Raw genomic sequence first — 20,450 nt, 5'->3', positions numbered from 1 at the left:
TTTAAAAAATAAAATAAGGTGGTATTTTTTCCCTTATTCTAACACACTTCGAGAATATAAATCCCAATTTTTAGCTTAAAATATTAAAAATTACAAAAGTAACATTTTTTTTTAAATTCAATTTTTTCTTTTTATTTAGTTAACTTTACGAATTTTTTTCAATATGCAAATAATTTAATAATATTTCTAAACTGCATATTCTTATTTTACAAGGTTCAATGAATAAAAAAATATTTTTTTTGTGTTGATCAGTCCAATAGTTCAAAAATGGGGGAGTTTTGTAAAGTAAACAGGGTCACAGCGACCCAGACTGTGCTACTTGTTCGAAAAAAGAGGTGTGTGCTCCGAGGGTTAAAAATTTAAAAACAAAATTTTTTCATGAATTTCTTAAAATTTGAAGAAAAAAAACTTTAAATTTTTGCAAGATTTTACCAAATTCAATATTTTTAGAGATATAAGTCATTTAAAAAAGGTCTATTTTCGTAAAGCCAAAAATTCATAACTAAAAAATTTGTCCAATTTTTCAAAAATAAAAAAATACGTATTTCATGTTTTTCTACAAAGAATAAGAAAAAAATATATTTACCCGAATTTTAAACCTCGACTATAAATCTCACGTGGAATCGCCTATATATTTTTTCTTTTTGTTTTACAGCTATATCAAGAACGGTTTATATTATCGCCAATGAAGTTAATAATATAATGTTAAACAATAGAAATTTTTAGACATCATCTGGTCTAGAAATTTTGAAAGCACTATTCCTCCTGAAGAAAATGCCTCAAAGCAGACTTAGAAATATTAATTTTCTTCAGAGTTATTGAGGTTTTTGTAGGTGGGACATATATGTCCCATGGGAACGAAAGGGTTAACCCTTGTGTACCTGAGCTGGGTCCATCGGACCCAGACAATTTGCTTTTTCATCTACTTCTAAATAAGAAATTTTGTTTTCAAAATTATTATCAAAGCCGATTAGCTGATAGTATAACGTACCTTTTTAAAAACGAGAATTTATTATGTCCGCCATATTGAATCCGCCATTTTGAAAAATGGAAACTGGATTCGTAAGCAGCAACCTTAAAACCCCCGAGTAACGATTTTCAAGCGAATCCGACCGATTTTTTTTAAATTTTCCGCCATATTATATTGAATCCGGCATTTTGAATTTTGCAAAACGGATACCGGATTCGTAATCAGCGACCACAAAAACCCCTAAGTAATTATTTTCAAGCAAATCCGAACGTTTTTTTTTAAATTCGTCCACTATATTGGATTCGCCATTTTGAATTTTATAAATATGACGTCTGATTCGTAATCAGCGAGCCCAAAAACTTAAGAATACCCAGTAATAATCAAATTTATTTAATTATTTCTTTTGTACTGTACATTTTTTTGAATCTCTGGACACTAAATGAACAAAATTTCAAAGATTCAAAATCGTAACCGATCCTCCTGCATGACTTTTTATGTATTTATTGTTATTTTATGCATTATAATGAAAAATTGCTTCATTACGATGTGCAGATCAGTTGAAATTACTAGTGCAATTTTTTTATACTTAATAAATGTAATAATAATAATAATAATAATACATAACTATAATTTTTGGGAATAAAAGTTGGATGGTCAATATTGTAATTTTAAATCCACACTGTCAACAAAAATAATAAGAGAGTATTTTCCCTAGAACACCGCAGATGCAAACATTAGATTATCCCAATTTTCTATCACTTCTTATTCTTATTAATATACGGAACATTAGTTACTGCTATTGGAATTTGTATTTGTATCGTGTATGAAAATGAATGATAACAAGTTGGCTAAAATTAGTTCAAAGTTTTGTAGATGTAGTTGATTTATTTTTAATCTATTTAAAAATGACTTATTACTAAAAGTTAAATCACGCCTGTTGTGATGATTGAAATATAAAAAAAAATAAAAAAAAAATTTAGAAACTTTTTTCATCACAGTAAACAAAGAGAAGCTGATCAAAACTTATGAGAATAGAAATTTTTCTTTAAATAATTCAAAATTTTGTATCGAGCATGTGTGTAAATTGTCAAACAATATTATCTGAACTTATCAACGGCAATTCTATCGTTGGAAATTTTAAATTACTTAAAGAAAAACTTTTATTCATAAAAGTTTGGAAGATCTTTTTATGATTTTCTGTGAAGAAAAAAAAGGTTTTAAATTACCGTCTTTGCAAACCATTTTTTTACCACATAAGGTACAAACTTTCTATTTTAATCATGACAAAACGCGTGATTAAAAATAAATCAACTACATCTACAAAACTTTGAACTAATTTTAGTCAACTTGTTATCATTTATTTTCTTACACGATACAAATACAAATTCCAATAGCAGTAACTAATGTTGCGTATATTAATAAGAATAAGAAGTGATAGAAAATTTGGATAATCTAATATTTGCATCTGCGGTGTTCTAAGGAAAATACTCTCTTATTATTTTTGTTGACAGTGCAGATTTAAAATTACAATATTGATCATCCAACTTTTATTCCCAAAAATTATAGTTATGTATTATTATTATTATTTTTACATTTATTAAGTATAAAAAAATTGCACTAGTAATTTCAACTGATCTGCACATCGTAATGAAGCAATTTTTCATTATAATGCATAAAAAAACAATAAATACATAAAAAGTCATGCAGGAGGATCGGTTACGATTTTGAATCTTTGAAATTTTGTTTATTTAGTGTCCAGGGATTCAAAATATGGGACGTTCCATGTCAACCGGATCAGTGCTCTGTACATAATTGTATGGGATCAATTGAAACGTTTAAGGTCTTAAAATGTTCATCTCGAAGTACTTTAACATTTACAATATGGCCTTTTTAAAAATTCAAAATGGCGGCCGAATTATGACACATTATATGGCTGAAATGTAGAAAATGTATAATTAAAACATTATTTAAGAAGCAAAAAATGTTCGAATTGGCATTAAATTGATCATTAACAGTGCTAGGGGTTTACAGAATCAAAAAATGCTGACACTTTTCAAAATTTCTAATAATACATAATTGCAGATCCAAAATGGAGGAATAGTGTTAAAAATGACTCAATTTACTCGAAACTTGTGACTCGGGGGTTTTTGGGGTCGCTGATTACAAATCTGAACTCAATTTTTATAAAAAATTACCCAATTCACTAGAAACTTGTGACTCGGGAGTGTAAAACAAGTTTCGAGTGAATTGGGTAATTTTTTTAAAAACAGTTCGCCATATTGGATCCGCCATTTTGAATTTTTGAAAACTATTATCGGATTCGTAATCAGCGACCCCAAAAACCCCTGAGTGGCAATTTTCAAGTGAATTTAATTAATTTTATAAAAGTTAATCGCCATATTAGATCCGCCATTTTGAATTTGAAAACTATCATCGGATTCGTAATCAGCGACCCCAAAAACCCCCGAGTCACAAGTTTCGAGTAAATTGGGTAATTTTTTTTTAAAACAGCCCGCCATATTGGATCCGCCATTTTGTATTTTTGAAAACTGAGTTCAGATTTGTAATCAGCGACCCCAAAAACCTCCGAGTCCTAAGTTTCGAGTAAATTGAGTCATATTTTTAAAACTATTCCTCCATTTTGGATCTGCAATTTTGTATTATTGAAAATTTTGAAAAGTGTCAGCATTTTTTGATTCTGTAAACCCCTAGCACTGTTGGTGATCAATTTTATGCCAATCCGAACATTTTTTGCTTCTTAAATAATGTTTTAATTATACATTTTCTACATTTCAGCCATATAATGTGTCATAATTCAGCCGCCATTTTGAATTTTTAAAAAGGCCATATTGTAAATGTTAAAGTACTTCGAGATGAACATTTTAAGACCTTAAACGTTTCAATTGATCCCATACAATTATGTACAGAGCACTGATCCGGTTGACATGGAACGTCCCATAATTAATCAAAAAACAGTCTAACAGTCACAATAATTCAACCAAATAAAATTAAATTTAAAAGAATTAATTTATTATTTAGTGTTAATAATGAGAGAATGGTATATTTGATTTAAAGAGGTAATATCAGTTTTTTTGTTAATTGAATTATCATTCCTAATAATATGAAACATTTCTTTGAATAATATTTTTTTATGATTCTGTTCTGTACAAATAATTTTAGTGTTTTCAAAGTGAAAATTATGATCAAAGTCATGTGAATGAATTGTGAGAGCTGTGCTTCTATTATCGAGTCTACAATCTCTCTTGTGACGGTAAATTCGATATCGGAAGAGGCCCAGCGTAGATGGGCGAAAGCTACCCAGGTGAAACGATTCTACGGAAATCACTCCACTGAAATTCCATACGGAATTCCGCAAAATTTTGAAAGTATTCCTTTCGTAATTTTGCGAATTTTTTTGGAAGAATTCCATACAGAATCGCACAAAATTTTCAATAAAATTCCACAATTTTATTTTTTGCTGATTTTTTTGTGATTTTAAAATAACTGCTGCTACTATAACGAAAACTAGTCGACGATGATGTTCCTGGTGGATATAATATAGAATTTATGATAGATTAATTAATATCTAGTCGAACTTATTTGAGAGGTCAATAAAACGTTTTCCAAAAGAAATTTACTATTTTTCAGTCAACTAACTAACGGTAGTTGAATTTCTCAACTAATTTTTTTCAGTGTATCCACCAGCAGTTATTTTAAAATTACAAAAAAATCAGTAAAAAATACACTCAATAAAAAAACTAGTAGATTTGACTACTTTTTAACTACCCTGCATAGTTCAATAGGTCCTTAACTGAATTTAAAAAGTTGTATGGACTATTAAAAAGTAGTTAAAAGAACTAAGAATTTAGTTGGGTCAAGGAGATTTTGTAATTGTTCTAATTTTTGAAGTTGATTTAACTACTTTTGTTAAGTACAATTAACTACTAATTCGTAACTCCATAAAAAATAGTTAAATTGACTACACGCACATAGTTAAAATAACCAAAAAAGTAGTTACTTTTACTACTTTCAAGTCAGTTAACTAAAGGTAGTTGAGGATTTCGGCTAAATTTTTTTCAGTATACAGTTGTGAAATTCTAAGAAAAATTTTGTGCAATTCCAACAAAAATTTTGTGCAATTCTGTATAGAGATTATGTGTGTAATTCTTATAAAAAATTCGCAAAATTACAAAAGAACTTCTTTCAAAAATTTTGCGGAAATTTTTGCGGAATTCCGTATATAATTTTGACGGAATTCCGTGTGGAATTTCCGTGGAGTAGTTTCCGTAGAATCGTTTCACCTGGGATAATTGTGTATTAAATAACAATAAATATGGATTATACCTAAAACAACACAACATCTTACTACTATATAACAAATCCAAAAAACTTCAACATCTTTATTATATATATGAGAGATTCTTTTTCAATCGCCCCAGCCCAAAAAGTCAATGTTTTGGGATTGGCTTCATACTTTGGTAAATTGTTGTCCTATATGATAGTAATAAATCCCTAAAATATAAACTCATTAAAAAAATATTTGTAGAAAGTAGAGGGGGTTGAAGTTTTGACGTTAAGGGTAACATTGTCATTTTCAAATCCGTATAACTATGACAAAAGTTAATGGATTTTAATTTACCTAATAATGAATTTTAATGCATTTTTCACGTACTTTTCAAAAATGTATACGAAATTTTAAAAAAAAAATTTTGACCCCTTTTTTTTCAAAATCAACCCTTATTTTTCGATTTTCACCCCTTCGGGTATTTTTTTTTTTTTTTATTTTCATTGGAAAGCTGAGGTTTTTTCCCATGAGCTATGTAAATATGAAAATGGGACAACAATAATTTTGTGAGAAACAGAATATTAAAGTAGGCGGTGTCAATAAGGGTGCCGTTGAGGGTAACATTGTCATTTTCAAATCCGTATAACTATACAAAAGTTAATGGATTTTAATTCATCTATAATGAATTTTAATGCATTTTTCACGTACTTTTCAAAAATGTTTACAAAATTAAAAAAAAAAAATTTTCACTCCTTTTTTTCAAAATCAACCCTTATTTTTTTATTTTCACCCCTTCGGGAATTTTTTAAAAAAATTTATTTATTTTCATTGGAAAGCTAAGGTTTTTTTCCATGAGCTATGTAAATATGAAAGTGGGACAATAATAATTTTGTGAGAAACATAATATTAAATTAGGCGGCGGTGCCTACCTAAATCCTCAAAGATGATCTCCAGGTATACAACCTCTTATCGGCACCGCCTACTTTAATATTATGTTTCTCACAAAATTATTGTTGTCCCATTTTCATATTTACATAGCTCATGGGAAAAAACCTCAGCTTTCCAATGAAAATAAAAAAAATACCCGAAGGGGTGAAAATCGAAAAATAAGGGTTGATTTTGAAAAAAAAGGAGTCAAAAATTTTTTTTTTAATTTCGTATACATTTTTGAAAAGTACGTGAAAAATGCATTAAAATTCATTATAGATAAATTAAAATCCATTAACTTTTGTCACAGTTATACGGATTTGAAAATGACAATGTTACCCTTAACGTCAAAACTTCAACCCCCTCTACTTTCTACAAATATATTTTTAATGAGTTTATATTTTAGGGATTTATTACTATCATATAGGACATCAATTTACCAAAGTATGAAGACAATCCCAGAACATTGACTTTTTGGGCTGGGGCGATTGAAAAAGAATCTCTCATATATAGGGCGTTGTCCGCAGTGGCGAGACATTAGGATATTTCAGACAGCTGAACTGACTGTGCTGGCACTTCTGGTCTGAATGTCAAGTTTTATTGTGCTTTAACTTTTCAATATGATACATACGTTTTTGATGTACGAAATATCGCTATACTGTTAATAACAGTTTGAAGATATTTTAAAAGTTTTATTTCCCATCGGTATAAGTGATAATATATAAAAATTTCCGGAATTTTCTGAAGGGTTAAATGTTTTGAGTCTTTAGTATTTAAGTTTCCTTCAAAATTTCCAGAGCACTATGAATAACACAGGCACAAAAAAAAAATTGTCTGTTTCTTGAACTAGACATATATTTCCTATAGTATTTTGGCCCGCTGAAACCGAATCTGTGCTCAGAATTGCTCCATCACCCTCAGTTTTTTTTTAAATCGACCAAAACCACCCTTAAATGGACAAATTCACACTTCGGAGATAAAAAATAAATCAACTTATTTTTTTAAAAAATCGAATTTTAAATCTAAGAAACTTTGCTCCACTAACTCAAAAACAAAGCTAGCATTGATGCAGCACCCCCTGGATTTTTTTAATTGAGAAAACTACCCCTAATCTGCAGAATCAAATTCAGGAGATAAAACAATAAAATAACTGATTGACAAATTTTATAACCGGATATTTTTACTCCAGCAATGCACAAACAAAGCTAGAAATGCTCCCTCACTCACTAAATTTTTTTTTAAATCGAAAAACCACCCTTAAATAGAAAAATTCAAATTTAAGAAGTAAAAAAATATTAAATTACCCGCTTTTTTTCAAAACAGAACCTTACATGTATGTAGTTTTGCTCAACTAACTCAAAAAAATAAAGCCAGCATTGATCCACCACCCTCTGAATTTTTTTAAATCGAAAAAATTACCCCTAATCTGAAGAATCAAACTTAGGAGGTAAAACAATAAAATAACTGATTAAAAAAGTTTATAACCAGGTATTTTTACTCCAGCAATGCGGAAACAAAGCCAGAAATGCTCCCTCACCCTCTAAAATTTTTTTAAATAGAAAAAACCACCAAAGAATCAAACTTAGGAGGTAATACAATATAATTATATTGTGTTACCTCCTAAGAATCAAACTTAGGAGGTAATACAATATAATTATATTGTGTTACCTCCTAAGTTTGATTCTTCAGGTTAAGGGTAGTTTTTTTGATTAAAAAAATTCAGAGGGTGATAGATCAATGCTGGCTTTATTGTTTTGAGTTAGAAGAGGAAAGCTACATACATGTAAGATTCTGTATTTCAAAAAAACCGGTAATTTAATATTTTTTACTTATTAAATTTGGATTTTTCTATTTAAGGGTGGTTTTATCGATTTAAAAAAATTTAGAGGGTGAGGGAGCATTTCTGGCTTTGTTTCTGCCTTGCTGCAGTAAAAATACCTGGTTATAAATTTTTTTAATCAGTTATTTTATTGTTTTATCTCCTGAATTTGATTCTGCAGATTAGGGGTAGTTTTTTCAATTAAAAAAATTCAGGGGGTGCTGGATCAATGCTGGCTTTGTTTTTGAGTTAGTGGAGCAAAGTTTCGTAGATGTAAAATTCGATTTTTTAAAAAAATAAGTTGATTTATTTTTTATCTCCGAAGTGTGAATTTGTCCATTTAAGGGTGGTTTTGGTCGATTTAAAAAAAACTGAGGGTGATGGAGCAATTCTGAGCTCAGATTCGGTTTCAGCGGGTCAAAATACTATAGGAAATATATGTCTAGTTCAAGAAACAGACAACTTTTTTTTTGTGTGCCTGTGTAATTGTTCGATGGATAGGATTGTACATCGTCATTACCGAAAAATGCTGTTTCCGCATTGGCGAGACACTTGTTGTCGGCAGTGGCTTTTTTATATCTAATAATATTGTACATGTCATAATAAATTTGATATAATTTTTGTACGTTTTGTCGACAATATTTTTCATAACTATAGTTTAAATTGAAAAAAATGAACAGGAAGAAAAGCTTATTTGTTTTTAACAACTGTGACATGGATTAGCGGCTCACAATCAGAAAAACATTTGCCTTTTTTTATGATTAAATGAAACAATATTATGAGTTAAAGGCATCAATTAATGCTCTGATTTTAAGATAGTGTCTCGCCACTACGGACGATGTTTTATGTCGGTAGTCGCGAGATATTATCGTAAATCGGCAATAACTTTTTTTTCCAATATCTGTGCTGTAACAATATAAGTTAAAGAACCCCGCACCATTTACATGGGAATTTTGGGTCCGGTGAAATTTTCTGCAACTTTGAACTTTTGTAGTTTTTGACCTCCTGAACAAAAAATGTAAATGGCAAAATTCCAAAAAATGGACAGATTTTTTAAAAATTGAGGTTTAAGTTTAAAAAATAGTGTTAAAAGCGAAAAAAATTTAAAAATGAGTAAAACCAAAAGAACTAAACAAACTTTCTTAAAACTCGTTAAAAAAATAGTTTTTAAACCTTTTTTCGCCAGTCTGCATCCGCTATTTTGGATTTTGAAAAACTATCATCGAATTCGTAATCAGCGACCCCGAAAACCCCCAAGTAACGAGATTTAAGGGAATTCAATGTATTTAAAAAAATCGTCGGACATTTTGGATTTTCAAAAATTCACATCAAATTCGTAATCAGCGACCCCGAAAACCCCCGAGTAGCGAGTTTTAAGAAAGTTTGTTTTGTTCTTTTGGTTTTACACATTTTTGAATTTTTTTCGTTTTTAACATTATTTTTTAAACTTAAAGCTCCATTTTTAAAAAATCTGTCCATTTTTTGGAATTTTGCCTTTTACATTTTTTGTTCAGAAGGTCAAAAACTACAAAAGTTCAAAGTTGCAGAAAATTTCACCGGACCCCAAATTCCCATGTTAAGGGGGGAACACCAGTTGTAACTCAAAAAATAATGCTTTATACAAGAATATTTTCCAAAAGAACAATGAATCTTTTTAAAGAATACTATTTATTAGTTAAAAGTACATGTAAAAAGCTGTAATTTAAAAGAAAAAAAAAATTTTTTTAACAAAAACTTTTGGAGATATGAGCCATTGAAGTGGCGCCTTAAGAAAAAAGGCGAATTGCGGTGACCAGCATTCTGCAAGTATACTTCGTCTGAAATACAAAAATGAAATTGATTTACATTTATTATAAGATTATCTAGTTCGTGATCGAAGGATTTAAAAAAAAAAAAAAATTTGACAAATTGGCGACCTGTCAAAGTCAAAAGTATGATTTTCGTTAAAAAAATACGGTCGATTTTCAGCTATATAAAAAAAAGTTTTGCATAAAAAAAAAAATCCTTCGATCACGAACTAGACTTATATGTGTAAATGAAGCACACTAAATTTTAAATAAATCGGTTTAATGGTATTCGAGTAATCGTGGTCACCGACTTGGAAAATGTCATTTTGAGAAAAACGCATTCAAAGTTTCAACTTACTTTTTTTTGTTCAGGAGAAATTTTGTTTCCAAGTTACAAAGAGTCATCGATTCCTGGACCATATAATAACTCTTCCGCAGTGGTTGCCGTTTCTAAATCATAGGAAAAGGCCATGTGTCGTTAGGGTCAGGTATGGCTGGCCACCTTGTATAAAGCCACGGGACGCGCCGCTGCAGTGTTCTGTATATCTCATTTATTTTTCACCGGATCAACTTTGAAATTTACAGACACATTTCTAAATATGTATACTTTAAGAAAATGCACAAAAAAAAAATTCGATTTTTCGAAAGTTACAACTGGTGTTCCCCCCTTAATGGTGCGGGGTTCTTTGCAGTATAGAGTCACACCTGTCCATGGATATATATACAGACTTGATGTTCTTGAAAATGTGAGTGCTATAATAAAAAAATAAAACGTGTCTCGCCACTGCCGACTCTCTTCTATATATATATATATATATATATATTAAATGAAACTAATTTTATTTAAATGAAAACTTTGCAAAATATTTTCAAATTTACGAATTTCACAGAAATTTGTCTTCTGCTTTTAATAGTTGATACTTTTTCTTTATTAAGTTATGTTTAAAATTACACTGGATAAATTATACCAAAATATAAAATTGATTTTCAATTTATGAAAATTTAAGGTAGTATTACACTTTAGAAGCAGTAAAAAAGGGTTCAAACAAAAATTTTTTTCTTTTGAATTACTTTATTTAAAGAAAAGACACCTTCTGTACAATATTATGGACGAATAGTTCTTCAAGAAAAAATAAAAAAAAAATTTTATTGGATCTTTCTAGTCACCAGAGGGCACTGAACTCAAGGTCAAAAAAAATTTGGTCAATCGGCGGACAAGCTATAGCCTCTCAGGGGCATCGGATTAAAAAACAAAAAAAAGCGTTTTAAAGCTGAGACACGTGGTTGAGCATTGTGCCTTGCCCGATAAAAAATATTTAAAAATGACAAAATGGTAGCGAATTCAAAAAATTTTGCAAAAAAGGTGTTTTTTGGGCGGCTTTTGGGTCGTAGCTAAAAACCAAAAAGGAATAGATAATCTGTTTTAGGCATAATGCCTGCAGGCTATAATTACGAACAAAATGATATTTTTTTCTTTAAAAAATTTATATTTTACAAAGAAATACTACAGTATACCTGTTAATACATTTTACTTAAAATTTTAAAATGCATTTTAAAAAATGTATAGAAAAAAGTTACTACACTGTAAAATAATTAGGAAGTAAATGACACCGGGAGTTGGGAGTTAAATTTTTCGAGTTAATAATCAACTCAAAAAGGGAGTTAATAATTAAATTAACTCCTATTAAACTAACTCTCTAGGCATAAAATTAACTCGTAAAGCATTGACTCTCTTCACTTCAACTCCAAAAGGGTGGGACTTTTATAGAATCCCGTAGGGAGTTGAAATTCAACTCCTTTTTTTACAGTGCAATCGACGGACTTCTATAAAATAATATCTATAATTTTTATTATATAATACGCTTTTTTATTTTATAATTGATTATTATTTTATTCTATTTGTTATTTTAGTTTAAAAAATTATCTATATATATATAATGTGTATAATGAAAAGTAATAATAATTTTAATATCCAGGTAGTTGAATTACTTCCGAAAAGCGGTATTTACATTGAGAAAAATGTTTTAAAGGAAATTAAAAGAAAAGCATTTTCCCACAATGTACTCGCAAGAATGCTGTTGTGCAATATATTTAAGGAAGACGCACTTGTAAAATACAATTTGCCGTCAAAAAGAAGCGAAAACAGTCTTCCAATTAAAAATTTTTCTGAATAATTTGTATTAATTTTTTGAGTTTTTTTTAATTACAGTCTTATTTCCCACGTGAAAAAGTTCCCGGGAATTTCTCAGAAAAAATTCCCGCAAACTTGTTAACCCTTACGTGAAGCATTGTAGGTGTCTCTGAAACAAAAAACTTTTGTTTAAGGCGTAAAAAATTTTTGTAAGTATTTAAAAAGTTTCATTTAACACTAGGAAGTACCCAGGGCCGGGGTTACGACTAGCAATGCTGCTAAGTTAGCAATTATTGCTAATTAGCAAATATAACTTAACAAAATTTCATGACATTTGTAAGAAATTTATCCCACAATCACATTTTATTGCTATTTGGTAAAAAAAATTAAGTGCAAGCTTATACAATAGAAATTAAAATCAAGTTAACCTAAAAAACGAGCAAATTGACACCAAATTTTTGTCAAATTGCTCGGATTGATAGCAGTGAGTATGAAAACAATTGAAAGATTTCATGCAACATAACCATTTCAATTGCTTAATCATATACAGGGTAGCAAGAAAAATGTTAATCATTTATAAGATATTAATTATTATAAGTACAATAAAATAGAGGATTAAATAATAAATAATTAAATGAAAACGTAAAAGAATCAAAATGAAATAATTATTCAATTAAATATATTAAACCATAATAAAAAACAAATTATAAATAATGAAATGTTTCTCGAAAATATTATGATAATTTATTAAATAAAAATAATTATATTAATACTATCATATTAATAATATTTATGAAATGAAATGTTTAAAGTCTTTTTTTTGAATTAATATGAAATCAAATGTTTCTATTCTTATCAATTAATATAGTTTTTAAGTGTGTATTTTTCTGTAAATAATTCATAGGTTAACCTAAATCTGTCAAATGATTAGAATTTTATCGAACACCCGGTAGCAATATTTTTTTCCAGCGTGAATATAACTGACATTGCCAACTAGCAGTTTGCTAACTTAGCAGTATTGCTTGTCGTAATCCTGGCCCAGAAGTATATTTAAAGTTTAGGTTAATCATATTTTGCATGTTAATTACTTATAGGAACCTATTCAAGGTTTCAGTCTGAGATCCAGGTAATTAATCGACATTTTCCAATGTATTAAACTGAAAAAAAATCAATAGTCGATTACTAGGATCTCTCCAGGTACTTCTCTAAAAGTTAGTTAAATTTCGATAACTTCTTCGAGGAAGAAAACCCTAAAATATGAAAGACGATCGCTACAAGAGATTTCCAGGTACCTATGATTACTCAGGGTAATTTTTCGTCAACTTCTGGAACAAGTTAACCTTAAAACGTGATAAATGATCACTAGGAAGTTTCAAAATACTTTCCTAGTGTTCAGGTCGTTTTCATAAACTTTTTCAGGGAAGTTTATGTTAAACAGCTCAATCGTTTACGAGAAGCAATTATCATATTACCTAAACTCAGTCAAAATCAAATATCTACAATTAACCTTCAAATATTTGCTCCTAGGTCAATTGATTTTTATCAACTGTCTCCGTCAAATTAAATATAAATCAGTTAATTATTTATTCCATGTAATTTCAAACAAAAAGTTTTTATCATAATTAAAATTTTTTCTTCTGATTATTTATTTATCAATTTATATTTATATTTTTAATTCTTGAAAAACAACTAAAATATCTTCAAAAATATCGTTGATTTTTAATTTTTATTAAACTTTTATGTACAGACATTTACTAAATTACAGAATAAAACATTTTGATTAATTTTTTTTAACTATAAAACATTCTCGAAGTATTAAACATAACATACAAAAATACCAACAAAATTGTCTGAATTTGAAATTTCATAACCTAAACTTTAAATATGCTTCTGGGTACTTCCTAGTGTTAAATGAAACTTTTTAAATACTTACAAAAATTTTTTACGCCTTAAACAGAAGTTTTTTGTTTCAGAGACACCACAATGCTTCACGTAAGGGTTAACAAGTTTGCGGGAATTTTTTCTGAGAAATTCCCGGGAACTTTTTCACTTTCACTTTTTTTTCATTCTATTATTATGGCTTTCTTGATTTTTTGAAACTTTTATAAAAATCCAATACCTTTTCTTTCATTTTCATATTCTGTAGAATATCTTTAATCTTAGAATTTACTATTATTATATGAATAATATTAATTATTATTTTGTTGATACTACGTGCATTGGGTTTTTATACTAAAATATTAAGAATTATATTAAATGTATAAAATTATCATAATTATAAATGTTTTTACAATTTATAAAATATTTGAATAATATTTTTCAAAAAATATTTTAGTTAAAAAATTTTTTTTTTGATTATTGTTTTTATATAATTAAATTAAAAAAATTTTTAATTTAAACTTTAAAAAAAAATTTAAAACGGATATTTGAAATGTAACCTCTGAGTAAACAATGTAAATATTTTTAATAATTTTTCTAAATAAATAATTTTGTAATGTTAAAAAAATTTATTTGTTTTAGAATGTGCTCATAGTTTAGCGAAAAAGGCTAACTGAAAGGTTAACGGATTCAGTTTTAGTTAAATTCAGTTTAACAGATTAAAGTTTATTAATTTAAATATCAATAAATAACAAACAAAATTTATGTTGCCTTATTTACAAACCTCAGAACCTATTGCGGAGAAAAATGGTTAGATAATATATTGAATTTCATGGACTCTGGAGCGCATTGGATAATAATAATATATATAATAATAATAAAACATAATAATTGGTTGGTATAACCAATTAATAAATTGATGATAGCCCACCACAGTCCATAGACATATTATTCAATCATTTCTTTCCATGTATTAATTCTTCACAGCTTACGCAATTCTTTAGTGAATCTAATTTATATTCATTTTCACAAGTTAAGTTTAACCTTTGCGCTACCGGGAGCCACCCGGGGTGACCTAGCGTCAAAGGATGTTTAAAATCTACTCAAGTTTCGCATCTATTACTAAAATTACTACTTTCTATTACTATTTCTAAAATACATTATTTGTATTTACATACAATTATAATGAAAAATCTTAATGATGTCTTTTATGCAACATAAAAACAAAAAAACGTTTGGGTCACCCCGGGTGTCCCCTGGTAGTCCGCTTATACAAAAAAACGTCGGTAGCGCGAAGGTTAAAAAAGTTAATATAAAATATATTTAATAATTTGACAAAAAATGATTTGGTAACACAGAATGACCCTTTAGGCGATTCATAGTGATGAATTTTAAAAAGCTTAGGTTGACTTCCTCAAGAACGTTGTCGAAAATAAACTGGACTCTGGATTGACTCTTGGATTAATTAAACTTCTTACTTGATCGCTTCCTATAAGTATGGAAATTTTGTAAAATCTGCTTAAATTTCTTAAAAAATCTAGTAAGGATGGTAATAAAAAAAAATAACTTGCACAACTATATAATACCCTTGTTGCTTTTCCTAGTAATTGAGTAAATGATCCAGGTAAACCTATATTCAAAATACTGCATTTTATAAAAGTTTTCAATTTTTTGTACACATAATTTACGTGTCTAAGTCTTGTTTCATTTGTTAACTAAAGGTTAAAAAGTAATTTTAATATAATATACAGAATATAAATTGTTATTACGTATATTATATTCAAGTATAACATAAATACCCAGATAGCACGGAAACTTTGCAAGCTTGCTGCAAGCTTGTGTGAACTGGCGAAATGTCCCACCCAGGGCAAGCTTGCCGTGAAAGCTTGATATAAGCTTTCCAGGAAAAGTTGCTGCAGTCTTGCCATGAAAGATTGCTACAACATTGCTGCAAGCATACTAAGAATGATTGCGGCAAGCTTGCCGTGAAAGATTGCTGTAAGCTTGCTACGTAAGGTTGCAGGAGAATTTCAACAAGCTTCTGGAAAGGTTGCTGCAAGCTTGCTGCAATTTTTAAAAAATACATTTTAAATTTAAAAAAAAATGTATTTGTTTTCTAAATTTGAAAATCCTTGTGACGTTTATTATTATTAATTATGTCCTGTTTATTTTCATTTGGAAACTTAACGAGAAAATTTTCGAAACAAATTTGAGGGGACTGGGAATTGAACCCGGGTTCGACAGACACTAATCAAAGACCCTAACCGAGAACCTACTCGACCAACTATCAGAGAATAAAAAAATCTTGCTCTTAACCCTGGACTGTTTTTATGAGTTGAAAAACAGTTGAAAAACGGCGAGCTTTTTCAAAATGCTTTTAAATAAAAATTTTGTGTTCTCTATTTTATTTGTTAATTAATCAATTTTATTATTGTTATATTTTATCAAATTTATTTAAAATATGAAAATACTTATTGAAAAGATGAATAAATTTTTTTAAATGTATTAACCATTTGTTAATTTAATAATAATACCTATTTATATATCTTATTATATACTTACTTTATTTATCATTTTAATTTTGCAGCAACTTTTCCTGGAAAGCTTACAGCAAGCTTTCACGACAAGCTGGCCCTGGGTGGGACATTTCGCCAGTTGCTTGTACGGTAAGCTTACCGTAAGCTTGCTGCAAGTTTCCATGCTATCTGGGTATATTATTATGTAAAAAGTAAAAAGTTTCGGAAATTTCGTAGAAAATCCGCGGAGTCGCTTCGCGGAGTTGCTTTGCAGAATTTCCGGGAATCTTTCCACGTGGAAGTCAAGTAGCAGTGAGTGCCTCTGGGCTGTTTACTGTTAGCCGACCGGTATAAATGCGTGCGTTCGCGCGCTCGGTGAGTTGTTGCATGTTGCTACTCAATTTTTATCAGTTCTAGACCTTGGAAACACTTCAGACGAATTTTTACGTGTTCTTAAATAGTTATACTAACCAAAAATGAAAAATAATAATTTAGAATTTTTGAAAAAAAATCACCGTAATCTCCCCTTAAACACGAGCAACGTATCTATAGAGCACAGAAGCTGTTTTAGCAGACCATTGTTGTTTAAATTATTTCGCGAGTTATTTGCTTCTACCGTTAAATCGACAAGGATCGTATTTTGAAGGGCGATTTCGTCAGTGTGGGGTGAATCGGTAATGTTTTGTAATTTTAAATTAGTTGTGTCAGTAATACTTTCTTCGAACGAGTTTTAACTATCGCTTGAGCTGCTGTAATTTAATTCTTCTCGCTGTGAATTATCGTTACCGATCTGCTGGGATACGTCGGCGATTCTGATGATATGACACTGGAGAACTGACTCGCTGATAGAGGGCTGCTGCTGTTTTGTTGTTGTTGACGTGCCTGAGTTTTGTTCTTTTTCTGGCTGCGAGTTTGTATCATGTCCCGGAACGCTGGTTTTCGCCGAGCTTCACGACTGACGAAGCTAAAATCAAACCGTTAGCATTAGAACTTCCTCTTCACAGTGTCTGTTTTTCATTTGATTTTTTTAAGATTGAATAAATCTGATTAAGAATAGCAAGAGCGATTATGCGAATGATTTTAATTTGAATTAATTTTCAGAAGAAGAATAAAAATATATTTTATTAAGATGGTGAGAGAGACAAAATGAAATAAATTTGATAAATATTTCGAAATTTTAATGAAATTGATAATATAAATAATGTTAAACTTGTTTACGCTGTCGACGGTTGTTGTCGGACGACTACCACTCAGTCTTTCATTCATTGGGTTTGAAATATAATTTGTTGTGCTAAGGAAAAGTTAAAATTTTTTTTTGACCTTGATCACGGTGAGCTTCGTTTAGGTTCAACCTAAACTGCATGACCCTTCTCAGGTTTTTTTTTATATCAGTTCGGTGATGCCTCACGATCATTTTAAGACGAAAATTAAAATAATCGTTGGAGGGAAACTCAAATTATATTGATTTTTAAATTTTTTTTCTAGGTTATTGAAGATATTTTCATTAAAATACCGTTTGGTAAAATACTTATTACTTCAAAAGCTACAATTTAACATAAAAATAGATTATATATAATAATTAAACCATTTTGATACATAGAATTAAGAAAATGTTTAAAAATAGTCGAAAAAACTGAAATTTTTCTAATTTTTTAAACTTTACTCCTTTATTTAACGTTATTTCAATAAAGTCATGTAGAAGTGAATTAAAGTACATAAAATTTCCTGTAAATTAAAAAAACTCTTCTATCTATTACCGTTACAAAAATATGGTCATTTGAATTTTAAATTTAATTGATAAATAGTTAAAATTTAACATTAGGTCTAGATTATTTGGTAAAATTGTTTTCGCAGAACTTCATCTCAATTCCATAATATAATACGTAAAAGAAGGTTTAATCTTGAACAGTTTCAAATTGAAAAAACTGATTTATCTCACTTACATCGAAAGTTACATTGGTTTAAAGAATGTCTATTTCTATAAGAGAGATTTGAGTAGTTTTTAAAAATCCGTTTATTTTGAAAAATGCAACATAATCATATTTAAAATATTTACTTTTTTAAAAAGTAAATATTTTCAAAAAAAAAAGTAATTTTTCAAAATAAACGAATTTTTAAAAAATACTCAAATCTCTCTTATAGAAATAGACATTCTTTAAACCAATGTAACTTTCGATGTAAGTGAGATAAATCAGTTTTTTCAATTTGAAACTATTCAAGATTAAACCTTCTTATACGTATTATAATATGGAATTGAGATGAAGTTCTGCGAAAACAATTTTACCAAATAATCTAGACCTAATGTTAAATTTTAACTATTTATCTATTAAATTTAAAATTCAAATGACCATATTTTTGTAACGGTAATAGATAGAAGAGTTTTTTTTTAATTTACAGGAAATTTTATGTACTTTAATTCACTTCTACATGACTTTATTGAAATAACGTTAAATAAAGGAGTAAAGTTTAAAAAATTAGAAAAATTTCAGTTTTTTCGACTATTTTTAAACATTTTCTTAATTCTATGTATCAAAATGGTTTAATTATTATATATAATCTATTTTTATGTTAAATTGTAGCTTTTGAAGCAATAAGTATTTTACCAAACGGTATTTTAATGAAAATATCTTCAATAACCTAGAAAAAAAATTTAAAAATCAATATAATTTGAGTTTCCCTCCAACGATTATTTTAATTTTCGTCTTAAAATGATCATGAGGCATCACCGAACTGATATAAATAAAAACCTGAGAAGGGTCATGCAGTTTAGGTTGAACCTAAACGAAGCTCACCGTGTGATAGATTTTACTTTGAAATTTTAAATAAATGAAATTGAGAATAAGTGAATTAAGTTAAAGGTTACTCCAAGGTCGAGTCAAAAATACTTTGCATAAAGAGAAATAATTTTCTTATTTGCGTCGGAAACAATTGTACTTATCTTTTTTTGTGATGGCTGTAGGAAAGGCTGCTTTGCTGGTGTATCCTGCTGCCGTAGTCCGGATTGAGATGTAATGCCATTGAGAGAAGGCGTCGCTGCGTTAGCGGCTGCTTCGACGGATAGTTGTCGATGTCGCCTGACAATATGTTCTTCCTAAGAGCGAAGTTATACACTTCGGAAAGCTGTGTTGTTCTCGTTGAACCTACGGCGAAATTCACCCAGGTACGGCTACTTCGTCGTCGATCGTCGAATTTGGCTGGCCCTCAGCTTCCTCTTAGTCCGGATGCAAGGGATTGTGGTTCATTTCGTAAAATTCGAGGGTGTGGATTTTCCTCGAATTTTTATAATTTTTTGTGCTGGTAGCTGTCACTCAATGATGTTGCGAGTGGAAATTCTTTGTATTATGTTGCGGCGAAAATGTGCTAAACACGTTGTGTTGCCTGGTATGAGCACTTCCGGTGAGTTTGCTTTTTCAGAGTTGAAGAAGAGATTCTTGGTTAAATTGTTGCGTTGAAAAAATATTTATGTGCCAGATGCTTCAGATAAAAATGGATACTGAAAGCACTTGAGTATTTCCACGAAAATTAGGCGTCACCAGTATGGAAAATGTAGGACCTCGTGGAGAAGTTGAGGTTATGTTGACCAGATATTTTCTGAATAGTGTTTTACCTGAAGGCAGGGGTCTCCATAAATTGCAGAGTGTTCTTGTAATTGAAATTAATGAATGTAGACACTGATTAACAATTAGTAATTGTTTATTGATTTCTAACAAGCAATCAGTGTTGTCACTCCTACACACAAGTGTCCGACAGGTACCGAGTCACGTGTCTCTCTACCGCTTCGCAATTCTTGACTCGACTTCGTTAGTCATGCTTGTATATCTTTGAGAGGGGAAATTCGCGAGTATATGTCGGCACACGAGAGTGCCCTCACATAACCTTAAAGCACCAAAGTTTTTTTATTTTTGTCGTTATATAATATGTAGGTTTATTTAAAAAAATTATTGTTTATGTATTAAAACATAATAACATCTCGAAACAGTTTTCTTAGTTTCTTTATAAATGACCTGTAGAATTTTTAAATATGTTTCTTACTTCCTAAAAAGGCAGTGAATTGGCGCTTGACCTCTTTTGTCATTCTACCCTTCATATATGGGGTAAAATCCCAGCTTCGTACTAAGTGAAAAAAGTTGGTCTGAT

General features: G+C 29.4%; 1 protein-coding gene and 1 long non-coding RNA gene across 3 annotated transcripts in view; both read right to left on the bottom strand.

Annotated features, from left to right (window-relative positions):
* The window catches only part of LOC127290970 (synaptogyrin), a 181,109-nt gene that overhangs the window by 154,205 nt on the left and 6,454 nt on the right, over positions 1-20,450 (bottom strand). The gene's annotated exons all lie outside the window — the stretch shown is intronic.
* Positions 9,651-10,450, bottom strand: LOC127290974 (uncharacterized). The gene is made up of 2 exons (XR_007844520.1): positions 10,147-10,450; positions 9,651-9,818 (listed from the first exon to the last, which is right to left on the bottom strand). It is a non-coding gene; the product is annotated as an uncharacterized LOC127290974 (long non-coding RNA).

This window comes from Leptopilina boulardi, unplaced genomic scaffold (genome assembly GCF_019393585.1).
Source record: "Leptopilina boulardi isolate dan_hultmark-lab unplaced genomic scaffold, ZJU_Lbou_2.1 LbouV2_98, whole genome shotgun sequence".
In the NCBI taxonomy this organism is placed as follows: domain Eukaryota; kingdom Metazoa; phylum Arthropoda; class Insecta; order Hymenoptera; family Figitidae; genus Leptopilina; species Leptopilina boulardi.
This window is presented reverse-complemented; position numbering and strand designations above follow the sequence as displayed.